This window comes from Lepisma saccharinum, unplaced genomic scaffold (genome assembly GCF_977018435.1).
Source record: "Lepisma saccharinum unplaced genomic scaffold, izLepSacc3.1 HAP1_SCAFFOLD_574, whole genome shotgun sequence".
Taxonomy (NCBI): domain Eukaryota; kingdom Metazoa; phylum Arthropoda; class Insecta; order Zygentoma; family Lepismatidae; genus Lepisma; species Lepisma saccharinum.
The window spans coordinates 62600-80923 of record NW_028143247.1 but is presented as its reverse complement, the minus strand read 5'-3'; positions in this window follow the sequence as shown (position 1 = coordinate 80923).

The window sequence follows — 18324 nt, the reverse complement described above, 5'->3', positions numbered from 1 at the left end:
TGAAATACAATTTTAAGGGTAACTACATTTACGTAGTTTAGATCGTGTGTAACAGGGAAAAATTATATTTCCTCCTATATATTTTAACGCTTTGACTGATAATGCTTGAATTCACTCAAGGTACCTTTATAAGGTAGGCCATTCCCGAGGTTCCGAGATTATTTCCCATGATCCTGTGCGCGCTATGACGTTTTTAAAAGGACAGAATGGAACTTGTTTCGTTAGCGTATACGGAAGCTTGAAATAAATGGGTCGACTTTTTACTTATACACACCTTTTCTTGAATGCCGGTAGAAAGAGTACAAATCGCGCTGTTTGTGCTTTTGCCACGTGCAATAATAATAGAAGATAATTGCCTGGAATAAAGTAACCATCGCTTCCCAAAAAACAAGTTGCTGCAGCAGGATTGATTCAATTTGTTCCTCCAAATTTCGGACTTACTCAGAGGTGCCACCACATTGGGGGGGGGGGGCATTGCCCCCAACCTTCGACGGAAGTCAATTCTAGTAGGGGCAAACATTGATGGCCAAGGGAACCTGCAGGGGGCACAGAGGAGCAATTTCCCCCTTCTATTTCAAATTTTATAAAAATAAAAATACATTTCGTAACATTTTCTTGCTCGCTTCGCTTGCAATGCCTGCTTTTCTCAGGCTCGTCAAGTTCAGAGCCGTAGGTAAGGGGCGGCGGGAGTCGGCCATGGGCGCCAAATGATCTAAATTTAAAACAAAAAGTTGTGAAAGAGAGAATGCCTTGACCCCATGTGATATTATTTGCTTCCTATTAAATCAATATTGTTTTCAATTGCAAAAATTGGATCTAAAAATTTTCTTTCTCGCTTCGCTCGCAATGTAATTGTTTTCTGTAATGTAATGTATTTAAATAATATGTTTGTATATATGTATTGAATAAACTTTGAATACGTACATAATTTAGTGTTAGCATCTTGCATATATATTTTCTTATTTTATATCGCTCCATGTTGCATATGTGTAAAACATATGTTGTACATGAAAGTTATACATGTTATAAGTACAAAAAATATCTTCGGCATGCATTTTCGCATTTTGTGCTATTCAAAAATACAGTTTGTGTGCTTGTTTTCCATTATTAGCTAATGTAAAGTTGCTGGTGTTGAAAAATATTTCAAATAGTTTGTTCCAAATAAATGCTTTAGCACAGACATCTACCCCCTTCTTGCGTAATTTAAGAGGATAATAACGTCTTTGACACTACTACTACCACTAGTAGTAGTAGAAATAATAATAATGCCATTATTGTTCTTGTTATATATATATATATATACATATTATATATATATATATATATATATATATATATATATATATATATATATATGTGTGTGTGTGTGTGTGTGTGTGTGTGTCATTATTAATGTTTTTGTTTTTATTATTTGTACGTTTATCCTGGTACTTGCCCCCAGACAAAAATTCATGGCTGCGCCTCTGACGAAAAATGTTTATATATTCTCTTTCAGTGCGTCTGCTTGTTGGCATTCAAAATATTTGATATTTTTAGGTATAGTACTGGGCCCTAAAGGGGGAGGGGAGATTATGACCCACACCAACCTCCTTGTGCACGCCACTGATTTCTACCCCAAGTGTTGACGTTACCATTCGTCACTGTTTTCTTTTATGTTTAATAAACTGCTCCAATACCCGGTATTGCTGAAATATTCACTTTAGAGAGAGACCTGTCGTCTCTTCGTCCCTGGAACCGAACTAGCACTACACTGAGGCTCCGGAAGTTCCGCTGTCGTCAATGTCTTCAGCTTCGGACCCGAACAGGAACTAATAGTAGACTTCGTTACTTTACGGTATTTAGTCCTTTTCATTTTCGAATCACTAGATCTTATAAATCCACCAATGGAGACTGACTGATCACTAATCGACTGTATGAACTGTCACACTTACATTTTAACCTCATTATATTCTAGAACGTTCCGCAGATAAAAGGATTCGTTAATATTGCCAGTAGTTCGACTCCTTCTCTTATTCAAGAACATTCCCTCTCGCGCTTTCCAGAGATTAAAAAATTGCAATGAATCGCCTTACGTGTGGCGCTACGTTTGCAGCTTCCAAATGCTGACAAGTCTTTGCATAGTGCTGCGACAACACCGAAAGCGCAAGAAAAGTTTTAATGCAATATTATCAACAACAGGGTTATAGAACATATTCCGTGTTACCTTGGTAAGTATTTATCTCCTTATATTATCGGCACATTATTCAAGAAAACAAAAACCTAATTTTATCTAGTGTAAACTGAAAAACTTTAAGGGGGGCTCCAGCGCCCTGATTCAACCTTGGATACGCGCTATTAACAATAACAGGGTTATAGAACATTCTCCGTCTTGCATCGATAATTATTTATCTCCTTATTATCGTCACATTATTCAAGAAGCCAAAAACCTAAACCTAATTTTATGTAGTGTAATCTGAAAAATATCCTGTGGGGCTCGAGCCACCTGATCTCCACCTTGGATACGCGTTATTAATAATAACAGGGTTATAGAACATTCTGTGTCTTGTCTCGATAATTATTGCTCTCGAATTATCATCACATTATTCAAGAAGCTATGAACCCAATTGTATGTAGCGTAAACTGAAAAATTCCTGAAGGGGGTGCTGGAGCCCCCTGATTCCCACCTTGGATATGTGCTTGACTCCATAATTATTTATCTCCTTAAATTATCGTCAAATTATTTTATTTCACACCACAAGAAACAAAAAACCTCATTTTATCTAGTGTAAACCGAAAACTTTCGACGGTGGGCTCGAGCCCCCTAAGCCCCCTTGGATACGTGCCTGCTGCGATTGTCCCTTCATCAATTTAAACTATCACCACTCATCCTGTTCGTCGCGATTAGTCAAAAATGAAAGAAGACGCTAAATAACAAAAACAAATTTATCCTCATCGTGGCGATTAACTGGAGAATCTGAAAATTAACGTAAAAATATTAAAGGGAAAATCCAGGACATTATGTAAAAAGTCATATGAGAATATGCCCGGACAGGAACTTTCCTTAGAATTAGACATTTAAAATAAACGCAATAGGTTAGCTGGAAAGAAATGCTAGCAGTAAACTACAGCCTACAGGGACAAGATATCACGCAAATAATGTCTGAAAAAGAAACTATACATTGTTTCGGAATAAATGTATTCTTCTATCGCATATTTCATCTCTTGTTGTCAAATTAAATTAACAGCTTTGGTGTATAATATCAAAAGATGAATGAAAACGCAGCTTTTCATGGGCCATTTGCTACATTCTCCGCATAGCTTTATTCCGCTCGTGTCCGCTTGGTGACGTCACAAGCTCTAGCCAATAACGTGCAAGTTGCGGAGTGACCCCCTCTGGAATTCACTTACAGATCAAGTCTCTACGTTGAATTCAAGTCGATGGTTCTAATCTTATGACTATAAATGTAGTCGCAATATTGGCCAAATGTTTTTGATTTGTAGGTTTGTAGAAGTTTCATCCTCAACATAAACACACACTCACTCAATATATATATATATATATATATATATATGGTTCATTATATGTGGCTACACACACCTCACTGAAGAAAATTTAGATTTCCCATAAAAAAATTCCACAAAACTAGCAATTAATATTATAATGACATATCACTAATATATATATTTTGGAGCGAAATGTCAACAGTATTACAAATTGATGTTTTAAATTATCTCCATTTGGGTACTTAGAAAATTTCGATCAATAAAATTATAATTATTTGTACAATAATATAATTTCTGTATGGTAGAATCAATTTTACACTGAGTAAAACATTCACCATATATCAACGAATCGTACTACATATACTCTATAAAGTATATACATTCTTCAACTTATTTCAAGTTTTGAAATACTTTAAAAGTTTCTAGTTTATTTGTTATTTCAAAATATGATCTAACTTCAGAAGGTTTCTAAAATAAAGGTGTATCATCAATCTGACGAAAGTAGCTAATTGGCCAGTGAGTCAAGCATTAATAGATATGTGGCAGGCTTGAGCTTTGACAATTCTCGTATGATTAGACACCATGATGATTTTAACGTTTCATCAAATGATTATTACAAAGTTTTTAATTATATTTTAAGAGGGAAGGTTTTTCAATAAATATGGGTATTATTAAAACGAAGAATCACTATTATTCTGTGTATATATTAACACAAATGCCTGGTTCTGATTAGTCCTTCTCAGTTAGCATCAACATGTTGATTCGTTTAGTCAGCTTGAATTAAAACTCCAGCTCATTGTCAAATTTATGTGTAAGTACAAAGGTTGAGCCTACACCAATGGCACTGTGTCGGCCGATATCAATGGTATCGGTATTGATAAATATCGGGTGAAAGTTTTTTCTCACCGTAACAATTGTTTTTGAGTGTCTAGAAGCGTGTGAAAGAGCAACAACTTGTAATCCTTTTCAAAGATTAATTCAACATTCCTTGTGACGGATTGAAAGTCCAGCACAAGACTTTCCATCTAGTTCTTTCAGAGAACGCGAATAAACCCTCTGCCTCCTGGGAAGCAGATGACAAGATCAAATGCATGGGTAAAGCGAAAGCTGCATCCTAACTTGACCTTGAATTCGAATCGGGGTCTCCTGACGTCGTAACAAGCTGTGCTATCAACTCCCCCATGAGATCGGAACATAAATAATAGGAGAATAACATTATGGACGAAACATCAGATTACATTTTCTCGATCAATAAATCTCATTGTAGAACCATCTGTTTCACAGGAAGCGAAGAATGGATCAGAATACCAAAGTAACGAAGTGTCCGCATCATAGAGGTTCGGCTCTTCACATCATCTTTCCAAGACTTCAGATGCTTCAGAAAATTTGTTACTCAAAGATAAGCAAAATGACCACAAACTCTTGCAGGAAGAGACTGAATGAAATCTTCAAATTTGACGAAAACAAGAGAGCTGTTACGGAATTCCTCTCTCAGCTTCCAGTCACAGTACGAGAACAAATTTTGAAAAATCTCTCGAAGGAATTTTTACCGGGTAGGTACCCTTTCCGATTGTACCTGAACGAGATACTGTTCTCGACGGGGATGAGGAAATTAAAATTCCTCGTAAGGTGTTATTGTCGGCAAAATCATGTTGATTCTTTCTTTAAATTGTCGTCGGTGTAAGGAAAAGGATTGCGCATACTGACATTTGATTACATCTCCTACGACACCATACAATTTCATGTCACACCGAGAATCTACGAGCAGTTGAAGAAAACCTTAGCTTCTGCTGAACATCTAGTAGATCTGAAGTTAACACACATTTGTAATGACGACATCATGAAGATCATTGGCAAGAACTGCACACGCCTTCAGAAACTTAAGTTATCTCATATGAGGATAAATGCTAAAGGTATTCATTACTTAACACAGTATTTTTTCCTGACATCCGAAGGAAACTGAAGAAGAAAAGAGGGTTTGGGAAAGTAATCAGTGGGGACTTCCTGTAATTTTCACTCCACTGGAGGAGCTGTTGCCTGAAGGGGAACCTGTGAAGGTCTACGAGAAGAAGTACAGTGCACTGTGTTAGGTTTTAAAATATATCAACATTGATTATTATGGTGTGTCCTAAATTCAACCAGCAATTGCCTTGATAGAACTCATCGCAGGCTTAGAATCAATTAAAATATGTAGGATTGGTTCTTTCTTCACTGAACTTTGGAAGAAGTGGTATAAACTAAAGGCAAAGAATGACTATTTTGTATCTCCATTCCTGATTCTCGCATCAATTGACGGTGGAGACATGGAAGTGCAAATATTTGACATGATTAGCTACGATATGTTCCAAGCTGCGACACGTTCGCTACAGTTACTTTAAACGAAACACCCCTTCAACATTTTCACTGAGTTTATTCAATGATTTTATGCTCCTTGAGTCTGTACACATTTGCCACAAGACTTATGTTCTTCATACTGAGAATGTTGGTGATTGGTCAGAAGATATAAGGAAAATACTAAAGACTCTAAGCATTTGCAATCCACAGGCTGAAAAACCTTTCGATCCTTCTGATGTACATACATGTTCAGAGATTCGTCGCCTCAGTCTAAATTTCTTAACTTCACAACCATTATTTTGATAGAAATTGTATTTTGACAACATGCTGTACTTTCTCAAAGTGAGTGGCGAAGGATCGTAGTTCATCTTCTGTGTTTGGCAGAAACCCTTCACGAACTTCGAACATTTGTAATTTCGGCATCTTTCTCATTACAAGTATTCGGTACAACAAATCCTGTCTTCTTTCAACGATATCATAGACAGTCAAATATTCCAAATTCGGGCGCATTCCATAATTGAAATGATGGCTTTCCCTGTAACTTTTTCACGTAGTTCGACAGACATTAAGTCTTCCATTGTATCAAGTGGTGGCACGTTACCCTCGGAAGTACCACTCCACGAAAAGTAGAGGGAAGTACATTTTCCCTACACATTGGTCTTGCTGGAATTGTAACTCACAATTCTCCAAATTTGGTTAAAGTTCTCTACCAAGTACATTTTTGTTTTGACAATGTGTTCATATGTCCTGAAAAGAACTATTTTAAACCAGAAACAATTCATCTTTTTTAACTCCATATTGTATACAAAATTGTAATCTATTAGAAATGTACATAGTGTTCTCATGAAATAGAACTTGTGGTGAAATAATACTTGTCATGTTACTGCTTGATAAATATATACATTGCTGTGTTTAAAGAACCATCACCTAACTCCAACTGAATTGTTGTAAAGTCTACTTTATGCACAGACATGCTAATTTGCACTGGGTGTGTGTACATGCATGTATGTATGTGTATCTGCTGTGGTACAGGCCACTGCATAACCTGTGCATTAGATGAGGTGGCTTGGAGTCTTGAAGAATGCATCATCATGATGAGCACCGAGAGCCGTCTCATCTAATGCACAAGTTATGCTGTGGCATGTGTTAGAAAAATTATTACCGAATAATCTATCCCACAAAATTACCTCATTTTAGCCTAAATTTATTGTTAAGTTCAAATAACTAAGATGATTATACTATTGGCAAGATTTACAAGTATGTCAATGATCACCATTGAAAGATACATACTGGGTGAGTCTGTTAAAAGAGGCCCCGTGGAAAATGTGCTCCTTGCATGTAGGCAACCTTGGTACACCGAATAGAAGAGCAGGGTAGAGAACATTCCAGGATATCGGTGCCAAGCAGTTTCGACAACATGACATAAAGGGGGGTTAAAAAGAAAGTGTCCTGAAGTGACCTTGAGGCAGGCAGCGTATGCACGCCTCGGTTCTTGGAAACAGTGTGCAGATTTGTTTACGACGGAGTTCGCGGTGAATGGAGTTCCAGCGAAGACCCCAACCAAATCAGTAATGCAAAACCTGATTGCAAAAGTGCGTCCAAAGACTGTCCGCACTGAGGCAAAGATGTGCGACGCAGTTCAGCTAATGATACGCAGTCCACGAAAATCATCTCGGCGTTTGGCACAACAGTTGCAGGTGTCCCAGTCAACCGCTATGCGGGTCCTGAAACAGGACTTGAACTTGCACGCATTCAAAGTTACCGTGATGCATTAGAGGTGCGGGATGTGAACAAGGCAACTCGCGTGCAGTCTTGTGAGTGGTTCCTGTCCAAAATTGTTCCGGAGGTGCTGAAGGATGGTTACTTGTTCATTTCCGATGAAGCATGGTTCCATCTGTCAGGCTACATAAACTCCCAGAACACACGACACTGGTCAGGTGACAATCCACACGTGTTCTTGGAGGTTCCACTGAACTCCCAGAAACTGGGTGTCTCGTGTACCGTGTCGTCATGCCGCATCATCCCCGTGTTCTTCCATGAGACTGTCAACTCAGCTCGTTACATCAGTAACATATTCTACGTGTTTGTTGAAGCAACTACATGGCCGAAACAATGAGCTGAAAGAGCAATGACAACAATTGTTTGCAACTTTACTAATAATCACAGTAAATCTGGTATCAGCCTGGTATCACGAATGGAACAATGGAAGACAGCGTTTTACGGAAATTCCTTCACGGTCGCTGCCACCAGGGCGTGGAACGACCTCGTTAAAGACACAAGAAACTCTTCCTCTCTCTCGGCAATTTCAAATCAAAATTAAGAAATGATCTTCTGAAGGCAGCTTACCTGTATTGAAAACAAGGAAAGACAATAAAATGAAACCTATCTTGATGTAAATTTGTAGGACAAACACCGTCTGACTTTTCTATATTTTAAGTATTTTTGTTATGCGAGTGTTCATGCTGTATGTGCATGTCTTTTATACGTTTCGTACAGGTGTATTTTTGTGATTTTTTCTTTCTTGTGTTTTTTCTTTTGTTTTTTTCCTATTTCGTGTTATCCTTTTTCTTAAATTTTATTTGTTTAAGAAAAGGTTTGTGCGTTAACTTCGCCATCCAAAAGAAGAAATAAATAAATAAGTAAATAAATAAGGTGACATATTTTCTACGCCCGCTGCACCCAATTCGTTACTTTATGAAACTTTCTATTACAAGTAGATTTGCTGGTCACGGTCTAGGATTCGTCTGCCTGTTCTCAGATCTCTATGTCTTCCATTGTTCTAGTGGAGAAACGTCTGTTCATCAAATGATCATCAGAATTTGTCAATAACGGGACCTCACAATATATGCGTGACACCTTATACAGGGAGTACCTGATATTTTTGGAGTACTAGAAATTAAATATGACCTAAAAATTTACCAAAGGCACTACAGAATGTACCAATTATGGAGCCCACTGTCTATTTTCTCTGTTGTAAGAAGGCAGCCCATGCAAACACATGCAGGAATTCTCAGGAATTCTACTGGTTGTTCAAATGGAGACTGTGCAGGGAACTTGTGCGTCGGAATACATTGCTTGTGCAAAGGATACCACTCAAGCTAGTTACTGCATTGAAGTTGTGAGACTTTGTATTATGACTTGTACAGGTAAGACCGATTAATTCATGACCAAATGCACCAGAACTAACTCATAGGAAGGAAATTAATTCTCAGAAGTCACCTGTTGTTGTTTACATTAACTTCATTCTTGCAGTGAATAGACAATAGGTAAGAATTGCGACGCTAGACGTAATAGGCACACTTCTTCGATCATTAATTATTTTTCACAGAAAAAACACACACTAAGTATAACTTCATTGAAAAAGTAGGAAATTTAGACAGAAGTACCAGTCCATAGCCACATATGACCATTAACGCTTCCATAATAGCGAAGTGGTATTGCTGCCGTCTGGAAATTAAGGGGACGCAGGTTAAATACCAGGTTGTAACTGACTGTCACGCTCCAGGGGTACTTTTACATTGATAACACAGGCAATTATTATTATTCACCTCTTCGCCAGGGTAAGTGCCTGGCGATCGGAGCCCAAGATATATATATATATATATATATAAGGTAGACTACTGACTACCGCTGTAAATTACACAAACAACAGGATTACGTTAATTAATATTATATAATTGATGCATAAAAACAATTACATCAATGCCCCTTGCATTCATTCATTCACACTCTCACTTATGCTTCGGCATTTCAAACACAATAAAGAATTCAACCTTTTCTTCGTGCTTTGAGTTGTTGTATTTAATGCATACGCTTTTCATTTATATGTACGTATCATGTAATCCGGTTGGAGTTTATGTACGGTCGAAATTTGACACTACTCTTCTATGTAACCATAAATGCACCTTACTTATAATAGCATTACATTATATTCTTATAATTCAAAATTTATCACAATTACTCTGATTACATTGACGATTGATAGTGTCGAACAAATCTGAAAGTTATTTTATAAAATTTGATTTTACTGAAATTGTGCTCTGAGTAAGATAATAATCTCATCACAAGTAAGATAATAATTGTCGTAATAAGCACTGTCAATTAACAAATTATTCATTTTAATCACATCACACTTGACCACTCGACACATCCTGTGTCTTACCTTACGGATCTAGCTGACTTATCCATCCTGGCTGATTTTGGGTTGCTGGCGGCGTGATGAATAAGGGCGGCTTCTTGTTGTTACGGCTTCACACTCCAAGATGTAAGCATCGTCTGGATAGGTATAGGGGGAACGACCCCCACGGCCCCCTTTCTCTTCTCTAAGCAATTGCGACTTGATACACTCCCGGGTGAAAACAATAAACAACACGGATCGGTATACGCGGAAGGTACTGGTCCTTTTGACCGTAGATGAGTAGCGTATGGTCGTGAGAGATAAACTCTGTCTTCTTACTGCTCAAATTCCCTATTTATTTTGTATTCAAAATGGTCGTTATCCTAGACGATCGCCTTTTCTGTTTGAGTTCCTTGACCTCTTCTCCTTGACACCTCTGAAAGGCTATCCTCTCGCCGAACTCATTGTGTTTCGCACGCTCTCCTTCCAGAGCGCAATAGGGAGTCCCGTATCCATTGTCAATCACACATATTCTTTATCCTTTGATTTCTCGCTTGATTCGCCTCCTACGAAGTTGGGCTTTGTGAATCTCGACTATTATGATGTGATAAAGAGCTGTCTAAAATTTCATTCAAATCCGATCTGTAGTTCCAAAGTTCATATTTTTGTGGTTTACATCCGTGGGATTGCCTCTTCGAACTTGAAATTCTTCGTTAATCTATCGGGCCTATACTCCAGTCTAATTGCCATTGCTTACTACGGAGAAATTAATTCGTTAGGTTATATAGTTATGTAGTGATACCCGATTAGCTTAAGCAAGATTTGATCGTTATTAGGTGGAGGCACACGGTGTTTCAGATCCAATTATAAGCTGTAGGTCCAGTCTCAATTAACCAATCAGTGTATAAAGTGGACATGAAATCAAATTCTACTACAATCCTATGGCCGTTATTAACATAGAGCGTATTGTTTAGTTATTGTTGAATGAAAGAATGTTTAACAGAATTTTGATTAGTGTTGCGTAGCAACTGGTATTGGATACATGAATGTATAAGAATTTATTTTCATCAGAAATCTAAGAAAACGAAATAAGTGGATAGTGAACGTCTGAAATTTTTCAGACAGTATGGTAGATTAATCTGTCGAATTAAATCAGTATGTACTCATTTAATCCTCCTTCACACCAGAAGACAAAGATTGATTGATTGAATTAAAATCTTTGGGTGTGCCAGCATTTAAGATATTTGCACCCACAAAATTGTACGGAGACCAGTCACTTACCATTGCTAAATATCAGCACGTCTCTCTGAGGAATATCTTCTTACTTATGTTAAAATCTGTGTCTGTGTAGGGGCCCTCAGTACATATAAGGACAAAACACAGGACAAACATAGCCTTATAGATGATTTGGCCGTATTTCCAGACCCCAGAGCCTAGTTGACGCCCATTGCAGTTACTAGGGTGTACTACGTGAAAGTTAAGTTGACTATTGGGTTCCTTATGAAAAGCTCGCCAACCAGCCTCAGTGACATAGTGGTTAGCAGGGTGCGCTATAACGTCACGGGTTCGATTCCCGGAACGGGCATCATATACACCTCACTCTTCCTCATCGTTACGAGTAGCCGAAAGTGGCAGAAAAGCGATGTGAAATAAACCAAACCAAAAAATCAATCAAAAGGTCACCCCTTATACCCCTCAGGGTACAATGAATGTTGTAAGTAATAGGTTATTGGATCGCATATTATCAGGCAATGGGAGTATATTTTTCTTTATGCAAAATATGCAACACCTATTCTACAGGGAGGTCACAAAGTGGGCGTACCCCTTTTTGTTTCCGATACTACAGTGGTTGTTGTTGTTATAGAGATGTGATCACGTACCTTGTAGGACATCGGTATGGAGACCATCACGATGATTTGCGGAAATATTCCGGCGGCACATCCTATCAGCATCCGAGAGTTCATTAACGTGACAAGGACGGTACTGCTTGCACTTTAAATCAAGTTTCATGTGTTTCATCATAGTCGAACGATTGTAAATCAACGACAATTAAACATACTTTCCGACGAAAACCCAGGGGTACGCCCACTTTGTAGCTACCCGTAGAATATGTGAAAATATCTTTGCCGTTACATTTCAGTTCTTCCATATTGGAACACATTGATTGATGTACATGCAAAGTATACAGCTGTAAAGAAAATATAATGTCAGCTCTACATTTACGAAAGTTTGATCACGTGCAACAAAGAAAATTGATCATTCGTCATATTGAAACGCATTTAGTGATACTACTTGATGCAAAAACAGATAGAGCCTTTAGGTGTCAATAACTTGCGCTCGGTAGCTCGAAATTTACATTTCTTGTTGTCTCGATATGGGCAACTTGTCAACCTAGACCAAATTCACCCCATCATATTATATTTCAAGTATTTTAATTATCAAAGTGTACCGTCAATTCTCTAAGAATTGTTCAGTAAGTTTAAAAAATGCCGAATATACACAGTCTAGGAAATATTATAAAGGGAAAACACTGAAAATATAATTGTTTGCAGTGAAGTAGGAGTGTTTCTGGTTTGACGGTTGTAAAAACCTCTTGGTCCTCTCCGATGGCGCAATAGTATAGTCGTTGCCATGTAATCAAGGGGTCCCTGGTTCGATACCCGGTGGACGCACATAGTGGTTCGGATCCCACTTTAAACTTTAGGTCCAGTCCCGGTTAGCCTTACTGTGCATAAAGTGGACTTAAAACATCAAATCTATCAAGAAATCAATTGTAGAAATCTCACCCTCCGCCCCAACACACACACACACACACCTAGTTCAGTATGTGGGTCTGAACACATCTCGTTGTGGAAGATGAAATGAATGGAAAAAAACTACTAACATAATTAGCAAAATACATTTTAGTGACTTATCACTAACATAAGATATAAGAAAAAGCTATATTTTTGGAGTGAAATATGAATATAATGATAGTTTGAAGGGACAAGATATATATATATATATATATATATATATATATATATATATATATATATATATATATATATATATTTATATATATATATTGATGAGGAAAACTGAGCAAACGTTAGAACATCGCCTCTTCACACAGTACACTGACCCAATCGTGCAACCAATACCTAGCATACAGCTGGCCTAGCACTAACATTCCTCCGTCGCTACTGGGTTCGGTCGCCTGATAGACGTAATCAACCCGGTGGTAGAGAATGAAAACCTGCTCGGTCAACACATTATGACAGGGAATGAAACGTCGCCTTTGGGATGAAAATAAACAGTTATCGTAGATCACAGAAACCGTCGGGATGAGCGCGGTAAGCGCCGCGAGCGAGTTAAATCACGGAGGACGCCGGGGGCGAGACGAGACGGCGACACCGGCATGAGCCTGCGTGTAGCCAGCGGCGATTGGGCCAGGCAAGTGTGGAGAGAGCTCTGTCTTCTTCATCTTCCCTCTTCTCGGTCAGGCAGGCCAGCGAGTTAAACTTATCCTCTCGCTTATCTTCGAGCTACATCCTTGTGTCTCCAGCGATCCCCGTCACTTCTACTTCATGGCGTAGGTGTAGGTGCGAGCAACCGCCACTAATTTTTTTTTAACCCGAGATTTTAGACCCTCCCACCGCACCCCTGTTGACGATTCAAGCACTTTATGCTACCTTTTAGTCCCTCAACAAACGCATGATGGTGGAAACGCTCGGCTCAATGTAATTTTGTACACGACACTAAAGGTTACCAAAATTTTAACCCCTCCTTGGCTCCAACCCAGCAAAATTTACTTCAGTGCATGGCAGGATTGTAGCTTTTGAGCACGACCGTACATGTTACTATTTTTTTTAAAACTTTCTCTTTTATTAATTAACAATGACCCTAACGTTAATCACAAGCATTACTAACAATCCCTAAATTCTTACTTATCATGTGCGAGTGGCATACTATCCACTCCCTCCTTGTTCTTGACAATAACAAATCAGGTGACAAACGTAGATAGCATCGTCGAGATGCCAATTTTAGAGCATTTCTTGTTTTCTGCACTCAAGGGAACACCTTCCGAAAGTACCCAAGGCGTTACTCCTACGCCAAAACATGTAAAAATAACGCGACCACTTGAAATCTTTACGAACTCGACTGTACATTTTTTCTCGTTTACTCCCAGTCCCACTTACACTAATCGTACAAGCAATGCAAACCAAAAAAATAAGAAACAATAATTTATAAAAGAAAACTATAAATAACCCGTGCGAATGAAGAATAATAAATAATAATAGGTCATAACAATTAACAAGAATAACAATAATAATTGTTAATATCATAATAAACCCCCAATCATAAACTAATGCGTAATCTCATCTACTTTAAATGATCATAAAAACACACTCGGAAACCCGACACTTTTAACTGGAAGAATATTCCACGTGCGGACTTTGATCCATGAGAAAAAAAGTTACGAAACCACGTTGCCAAATGTCCAGTAGCTACTACAACCGATATATGAGCGAAAAAAAATGTAATCAATTCTGAGCAAAGCTTGACCATGAAAGCACGTGACAAATAATAAGTAAAAAACGCTGAGGATTGTTTCCTTGAATGGAAACTTAGCTTGAAGCTGAAAAACTGGCGCCATAGAATACATGCATTCAGAATTGCATGTGTGGATAGATGAGGCCTTATGTGCGACAATAAAGGTCACGTGCCTCGCCACAATCAGCCGAATCTGCAACTGCCTAGAATAACTGAAGATACAGTTTTGGCAGGGAGGATGAAAAATAATATTGTAAATGAATAATCATCCTGCACTAAATCAGCTATAATGCTGCAACTGCCAAAGAACACTGGTCATGACACAGTTTTGGCAGAAGAAATAAAGAAATGAAACAAACACGTGAACACAAGAAGGTCCGAATTGCTCGCTCAGAAAATATATTTTCTTTTTGCTTCACATTGGAAAGTACATGCAGTGCGCGCAGTAATAATAATAATAATAATAATAATAATAATAATAATAATAATAATAATTATAATAATAATAAATAATAGAATAAATAAATAAAGGAAAATAAAAGTAGTCACTTAATAAAACATGATCACTCTTGCCCACTAAGTCCCATCATAAGTAATACGCTTTATGCTCCCCACAAACCCTTCACATTTGTTTTCTCTCCCCCCCACCCCTTCTCTCAAGAAAAGAAATCACAAGTTAGATATCAATTTAGCTTAGGGCGAGTCAGGGGAGCGTAAACCCCTGCACGCATACACTACAATGCATCCTCAAAAACCAACAATAAACTCAAAATACTAGAAGGAAATGTCTAGTACAACCTACAGCAAAAGTATTCCCCGCAACCGGAGGTCCCTTTTTAATCAGTTTTATCAACTCACACCACCTTCTCTAAATTCGTTCGCCATTCTCTCTTTCTATCTCTCTCTCTCTCTGCACGGCCCTGCCGCCAACTCCAGAAGATGACTACCAGAGGAACTCCACCTGAAGAACCCGTGAGGGACCACTGAGACTGAAGGAATGAGAATTCTTCAAGACAGCCAACCTTTCCGCCCCCCCCCTCCCCACGCACTATCGAATACAACGGAAGCCGCCACCAAGGACACCCTCCTACTACAAGGACCACATAACCCCGCCCCTCACCCCTCTACAGTGATGACGGGCAGACTGAAGAAGATAATGGGCAGACTGAAATTCAAGATTACTCATTCTAAAATATCTCCATAATTGATTGATTGATTGATTTGGTTTATTTTAATTCGCTTTTCTGCCAATTTGGCTAATCGCGAAGAAGAGGATGATATGATTAAATAACAAATGACACCAATGTCTAGGCCAGGATTTAAACCCTAGACACCTGGTACCGTAGCGAGCTGTGCTAACCACATCACCACGGAGTGTTTCGTGTATCATGCAATATCAACAATTGCAAGGGACACATGAGATAGGGGAAATCCACGAACGAACAAATGTAAACATGATGTGTTTGCTGCCTCGTTTCGAACACGCAGACTGTAATATTATTGCAATTTATTTATTAGAAAATTGTGAACTAGCTCTATGCCGAATCGAGTTTGTTATAAAAAGCAGGCAAACCTCTATACAGAAGAGAAACAAAAATCTCCGGCAGATGAATATTCTTGAGCCACTTCGGCGACTGAGTACGTTTAATAATCAACACATGATCTTTCTACCGCATGTTCCGGACACGAGTTCCTACCTGGACAAAGGTATCACTGGATCTTTCGTCCTCGTATTTACTATTTGCCTGAAAGTGCAGCAAAATTACGTACAATGAGAAGAACAGAAATTCACAAGAATTATCCCGGAAATTCATCTAGACGTCAGAATCTCGCTTGTTTGCTACAAAACGTTGTTTCCAGGGTGAACTAAAAGTTGACATTTTGGCGCTTTCCGAAAATGTTACTCTTACATTTCAATGTTGATATCAAGTTGCCACAATGAATGATAAATATGTACAATTTATGAGGTGTACTCAATGGTTTCCTTTTGATTATATTTTTTCACGTTCGATGATAAGAATGCGAAGCAAAGACACAAAATGAGAAAACTAATTCCCAGACATGAAAAGAGTGTAAATTACGAGGATTTGGCGATAACTCTGCGACCAGTACAATAGCTGTTGGTCACGAGTTTGTAGTGGATCATAGGTTATTGTGTACAGTTGTTCATGACGAAGGACTTCATCCGTATCACTATCAGAGGGAGCATGCAATGTGTCCACAAGATTTTGGTAATCGAGTTCGATTTGTTACTTCGTTTTTAGATCAATGTGCACTATTGCCCGACTTTGCTTCAAGAATCCTCTTCACTGACGAGGCAATCTTCACGCGGGAAGGCATATTTAACACGCACAATAGCATATGTAGGAAAGAAGAAATCCTTACGCAACATTCGCACATGGGCATCAACAGCATTACAGTGTAAATGCGTGGGCAGGTATCATTGTCAGCCATTTAGTTGGTCCCTATTTGCTGCCTGATCGTGTAAATGGTGAGGTAATATCGTGTGTTTCTTCACCACACCTTGCCTGAGCTGCTTGAGGAAGTCCCGTTAAACATTAGACAGATAATGTGGTTCCAGCACGACGGTGTACCTTTCTGAAATCTTTCCAGGGCGTTGGATTGGTCGCGAAGGCATGGATGTTTGTGAGTGTCCATTCATCAATTTCATCACTCATCCCCATCTTCGCAAATTAGCCAAAAGTGGCACAAAAAGCAAAGTAAAATAAAGCAAATCAATCAATCATTAAATTAAAAGAGCCTTGCAATGATTTCCTTATGAGACGAACACGATTAGCAATAACGCTAGCACAGATAGGAATAATTTTCAAATAAATTGTAATAACATTACAGTCTGCGTGTTCGAAAGGAGGCAGCAAACACACTTGTTTACATTTGTTCGTTCGTGGATTTCCCCTATCTCATGCGTCCCTTGCAATTGTTAATATTGCATGATACACGAAACACTCCGTGGTGATGTGGTTAGCACAGCTCGCTACGGTGCCAGGTGTCTAGGGTTTAAATCCTGGCCTAGACATTGGTGTCATTTGTTATTTCATCATATCATCCTCATCTTCGCGATTAGCCAAATTGGCAGAAAAGCGAATTAAAATAAACCAAATCAATCAATCAATTAGTTATGGAGATATTTTAGAATGAGTAATCTTGAATTTCAGTCTGCCCATTATTTGTCTTGATCAGTTTATAAATACTGTCAATGCTTCTTACAACATCGCAGGTATCATTAATGTTTTGGATCTTGCTCAGGCAAGACTCCCAAGTTGTTGTTTTGAAGTCGTCTTTCTTTAACGAGGAACGCTAGTGGCAACTCTGCCACCCAAGCGTTGTTGAAAGAGTTTTGCGACACCCTGTGTGTGTGTATATATATATATATATATATATATATATATATATATATATATGTTGAACTGTGACTCTATTTAGTGACGGTGATCTCTGGAGACACAAGGATGTAGTTCGAAGAAAAGCGAGAGGATAAGTTTAACTCGCTGGCCCGCCTGGCCGAGAAGAGGGAAGATGAAGAAGACAGAGCTCTCTCCACACTTACCTGGCCCAATCGCCGCAGGCTACACGCAGGCCCATTCCGGTGTAACGGGCAATTTGGACTCCGTAGAAAAGTGACTGTACAGTCAATTTTCTACGCAGTCCAAATTCCCCGTTTTCGTGACGGGGAATTTGGACTCCGTAGAAAAATGACTGTACAGTCAATTTTCTACACAGAAAAATGACTGCCCTTTTCAGTTCCCGTCAATTAAGCAGGGGGTAAAATATCCCCGTAGAAAAATTACTGCCTGTCAATTCCCACTTAAAAGAGGGGGTACAAATTCCCCGTC